Raw genomic sequence first — 6,000 nt, forward strand, 5'->3', positions numbered from 1 at the left:
CGATCTGAAAATCCACATGCCATAAGAGAGCACATTCGAGCTAGTCTAAATTTCAATGTGTGGTGTGCACTAATGCATCATCGAGTGATTGGCTCTTTCTTCTCTCTTGAAAAAGAAATTAATGGAAATGTGTACTTAGACATGCTCAATAATCATGCTATTCCCAAGCTACAGGAGAAGCAACCAAATGTTATCTTTCAACAGGATGGAGCCCCCACCCCCATTGGTCTCGTGAAGTTCGCCATCGTCTTAATCGAGAATTCTCGAATCACTGGATTGGCACAGATGGCCTAATCCCATGCTCCCCGAGGTCACAGGACATTACACCCCTAGAAGTTTACTGACGGTGCACATCTTGAAGTTGTTCGTTGACTTTTGTTTTTTTTTCTCCATGTCATGATTTGAAGTCTAACTTTGTGTTCTATTTCAAGTATCCACTCAAGAGTTATAACATATTATAATCAGGGTAAACATTTGTGGACGCCCTGTATAATCTTCTTATCTTGCCAAAAACTAATATGACATAAGACATAAATTTTAATCATTATAGTATTTTAGTCATTAGATTGAAATGTTTGTTTAGATTAGAAAGATTAGAACATACATGTATAACCAGTTTTATAGAATAAATGTTTCATATGTTTAAAAAAATATCTTGCAGCCTTTTCGTACATAACATAATAAACAGGTTGTTACGGTGGACAGTTAGTTCTGGATAGCTTAAGATTAGGATGTTGTATAAGTCACACTACAGCAATTTTCCTGTAGCGTAGCATGGCATATAATGGATGGTTTAAAACACCACAGAAAACATCACTTTAGACAACTCTATTGGAAGCTATTTATAATATTGTTCCTGAAGTGACGATCTAAAAACCTCAGATTCCTGTTGTTGTTGTTTTTTTCAGTCGAAAGGTTTTCGAGGAAGTGAATGATAACTTAAATCCTACATTAAAGATACTTTGCCTCCTTGGTACAGAGAAAAATTCCGTTTATCTCTCTCTCTCTCTCTCTCTCTCTCTCTCTCTCTCTCTCTCTCTCTCTCTCTCTCTCTCTCTCTCTCTCTCCACAAGATAAGTCTGTTCAGAAGAGGGAAGTTTCTTTTCAAAGGGCATTATCTAAGTCTCTCCAGAAGGCAATTGCTTCTTCGCCGACTTTTAATCATGAATTTCAAAAAAAAACAAACAAGTTATTTAATAAATATCAACAGGTTTACAAGATGAGTTCCCCTCCATAAATGTCAGTCTTGGATAAACCACTGAATAGCGATTATTAAATAAACCACTGATCAGTTGTTTATTAGATGCCCCTTCATGCATTTACTAAACATATAATGATGGTTGCGAAGATCTTACACTGAAGAAATCGATTCATCAAGTAAAGACTTTCACAAATATTTATACCTGAAATGATATTCTGATGGATTCACAGCTTGTTTAGTGCGAAGACATCAATTGGTATGTCTCTGAAACTCAGTCGGTAATGGCAATACACTCTAGTTGGAAAGATCTGTCTTTCCTGCTGAGAATATTTATAAGGCCTGTAGAAAGTTTTTTTCCTTGGATATATACTATGTTAAAGATACCAAACAATTTTATAAGCTAGGTTTAATCCTTTTTCCCAAGAAAGCAAACAGACAAGTAAGTCACGTTTGCGCCTGAACATAGTTCAAGTCTAAAGCAACTCGTGATAAAGGTGGACTAAGGGCCAATCACTTTCCTTAGTATTTTCCCCTAATGCAAAGCACATCCCCTTGTCGAGATGTATGATGCTATGCATTTAAGACAAGGCCACTACGCAGAAAGGTTTTGACCTCTATTAAGGTCTCGTCAGTGGGAGCCAGACACATAAAATGCCAAAGTTGAAGTAATGCAGAGCTTATAAATTTTACCTAAACACGTTGCCACAAGGTGCTTTGACCTTACAGTTTTTTACATTAGGTATACACCTTGGCATTTTTTGGGTCTGGTCCCAACTGACGAGATCACAATAAAGGTCGAAACCTGTCTGGGTAGTGGCCCTTGCCTTTAATGCAGAGCATCATACATCTCCGCAAGGGGATACGCTTTGCATTAGAGGAAAATACTAAGGAAAGTGATCGGACTTACTCCACCTTTACTATGAGTTACCTCAGACATGAGGATTAAAACCTAGCTTATAAAATTGCTTCGTATCTTTAACAAAATTTATAAGGCCTTTTCAACTAAAGTGAATTATTCAGTCCAATACAGAGGTGCAAATGTGGACATTAGGCCGGCCTCACAGCTTTAGTTCCGTCGGCGGTAATTCAGAACAACCCAACTCTAATTAACCAAAGCAGCTAACATTTATGAAACCAAAATATTCTTCTAATTCCTTGGGTTCTCCAGTTGTTTTCATGTTTGTGGAATTTAAAAGGATTTTCTGCGAACAAAAATTAACTACCAACCTCTATATAATTAAGACTAAGTAATTAATCTTTCGTTTTTCTAATTGGCGAAAATATAAAAATGAAAATGAGAAACAAATGGTCAATCATTTTATATAAAACAAAATAATTTGTCTTTATCTGTGTTAAGCATTACTAATTTTGTAATACCAAAAGTATTAGTAATAAATCTGCACTCATTAATGTAAAGGGTCATAGAAATAGCCTTTTTCCGTAAGATTGAAATTTCTTATTTTATTTTCAATATTGGTCTCATTAGTCCAATGCTGTTATACAATCTCAAGTTCGAGAGAAGCAGGTTTTGAAGCATACACGACTGATTTGGTGTGATCCCATAAGTAAAAGTCTAACGGCTTCAGGTCAGGTGACCGAGGTGGCCACGCAAGATTACCTCCTCTAGCGATGCAGCTGTCTGCGTGTCATCCAGAAAAATTTTCGTACCTGTGTCGCATAGTGACATGGTTCCCCATCCTGTTGGAAAATGTTTTTTTTCATAAGATTTAATCTCTTTAATTCGGAAATAAAAAACATTCTGAAGTATTACTAAATAAGATTCACCCCTGACAGTGAGCTCATCGAAAAAGAATGGCCCAATAACGCAGCAACTCCTAACCACGCACCGCACATTAACTATTAGTGAGTCTCTTTCGTGGTACCACATTTCCTGAGGCTTCTCTGCATCCCAAATGCGGCAATTGTAACGGTTAACGTTCCCACTTATGTGGAATGTTGCTTCGTCTGAAAACGTTATCATGTCAATAACATCTGTGACATTTTCCATTTTTGTCTTGATCAATTGATAGAAATCCAACCTGGCATGATAATTCTCTTCTTGTAGCATTTGAACAGTCGTAATGTTGTAAGCATGTTTATGGAGTTGTTTTGTTAGAATTCTGTGCAATGTGGTTGTTGGTACATTTAACTCAGTAGCAGTAGCAGCACTTCGCACTGATTTCTTGGGACTTTTATCAAATGCCTTTTCGATTTTGAGCACATTCGCTTTTCTTGATGAACGCCTCCCTGATCCAGTTTTTTTTTTAATTTTTTCATCCAGTTATTAAATTACTGTGGGGAGCCTCCTTATTATAATGGGCAGAGTATTTTTTTCTTATTGCTATTATGGACTTGAGTTTAGCAATAAACAGGAAGCAATTGACATTTTCTTCAACATTTTCCATGTTCAATCACACTAGTCTAAAAACATTAACAAAATGTAATAAAATAATAATATTCATTCATTAAAATTTGTAATAGTTGTACTCTCAAATGATATTTATTGCAAATCTCTAACGGTGATACTTTTTAAGCATCACAATTACAGATTCACAATAAATATCGTTTGAAAGCATAACTATTAGAATTTTTGACCCAAGAATGTTATATTATTTTCAGGCTGGTGCAATATATTTGCTGACTCCCTTTGTTCATCTGACTTGCTAGCCTGTTTTGTAGGATGAAAAAAATTGAATTTCGGAAAGAGAAATCGTAAAATACTTGTTAACTAATCTTTAGTGGAAAAGTCTTTCTTAAAGTTCTTCCCGTCATTGAAGGAATTAGATTCGAATCAAATTCTATCCAAGCAGCATCATCCGAACCGACTGAGAACAAAGCAAATATAGAATCGTGAATTCAGATTGAGAGTAGTTTGTCTGATTATAGCAAAAGTTCTTATTAAAATATATTAATATATCCATATTTCTTTTAAAAAGTATAAAAATCAACATGAAAATCAATCAGAAAAACAGGCTGAACAACATCATCATCATAATCATTATCATGACAAGGGAACCGCTGTCCATCTTTGGCTTCTGACACTTTATTGCAATCATCGATTTACCTAGGCAATGATGAATACTATTTAATTATTCTTATTTTAATTAAGATTGGATTTTTTAATATAAGATATTTTATTTAATAGAAAAATGTCTCTCTCTCGCTCGCTCTTCATCTAGTTGCTCATGCTACCGTAAAATAAAGAAAAGGTTTTCTTTTTTTAAAGATGAGAGACAAACATGAAGTATATCAATATTTCAAGGTAGGATTTATCAGTTTCTCATCGGAATAAAGCTGTAGACACTCAGTAACAGCGTAAGTGTCTATAGCAGGAAAAATAAAAAAAATAAAAAAATGAGGAAAATAAAACTAAAATCCCGCACGCACATCAGAGAAGATTCGGAAGGCCATTTTCCATTAATAAATATTCTTCAAACTGGTTCTTGTAGATGTTTCGAAACAGAAACCGCTCCCAGAATTAGTCTGATAGTACTTCTCAATGGCAAAATTAATTAGTTGAATATCATTATCACTTCAAATTGATATGAAAAAATATCTTTGTCTTCTCCTTATTATTATTATTATTATTATTATTATTATTATTATGTGATACTTCCAGGAGTCCAAATAAATGTATGTGTGTGTGTGTGTGTGTGTGTGTGTGTGTGTATGTGTGTGTGTGTGTTGGCAAATTCTTTTTCCTCAGGCGATTTCACCATGTGCCATTTTAAGATAAAACTCTGCGAAATTGTGTGAACAGAAGATGCAGTAATTTAACTTCTAAAACTGCAAAATTAGGAAATTCAGGAAATCTGCTTTAAAGAAAAAACATGGAACTTTTTCAAGGTACATTTGATAGACAGAGATCAAGATGATGAGCTTATTTCTTTCTTTCTTTTTTTCTTTCGTGAGAAATAGATAAAAAAATAACTAGATTGGTTGTGTGAGTGAATACCATCTCGGTGCACCATCTAAAAACCGGTGGGATTATAGCGATTTTCGTTAAACCGTCTACATTACAGGCCTGCTTATTCGAGTTCTGAATTGGTTAAATTAAGAACTCCAATATTACTGTCATTTATTCCCTTATGAATGTGTTCTGAACCTTGTTTACTGGGCACTTGTGTTGTTTTTTTGTAACAGCACTATCCGTCATTAAAGACTTCAAAACGTGCAGTTGAGAAATCAAAGAAGAAATATTATTAATGCCATTATTAACATTTATTTAATAATATAAAACAGTAATTCAATTTTGAAAACAAAACCCAGTTACTTTTTGTAACTAAAAAAATCAAATCAAATATAGTCGAACAAAATAGTAGGAAGGTAACTTGCTTCTAATATGCTGACACTAAGAAATTTAAGATCAACAGTTGACAGAAAAATACTTAAGATCTAACACATTTTGGGAATTATTAGACTAAAACCCAACCGGCCAACACGTATACTGTATGTACGTCTAGGTTACCATGGATGCGAAATGCATATTACAACCTAAAATTTTAATACCACTGATATTACATTGAAATATATGATGGATACGAAATGTAGAGTAGTGATGTATTTTGTCGATATTGACGGCGACGTGGTTAAATCTGGTTTTTATTAACTGGAAAATAGAACATCACTATTCGTTTTAGAATTAATCGTAAATAAGAAATCAATTAATATATCTTGTGTCAACATCGTTAACATAGTAAATAATCTTATCCGTTTTCTAGCAAACAGGTTGTGGGTTGAATTTTTTACCATGGCATGGGTGTTTGTGAATGTATTAAAAAACCAGCACTATTTCCTCA

The sequence above is a fragment of the Typopeltis vanoorti genome, chromosome 1 (assembly GCF_054136105.1).
Source record: "Typopeltis vanoorti isolate ZY-2024b chromosome 1, IOZ_Tvanoo_1.0, whole genome shotgun sequence".
Classification (NCBI taxonomy): Eukaryota; Metazoa; Arthropoda; class Arachnida; order Uropygi; family Thelyphonidae; genus Typopeltis; species Typopeltis vanoorti.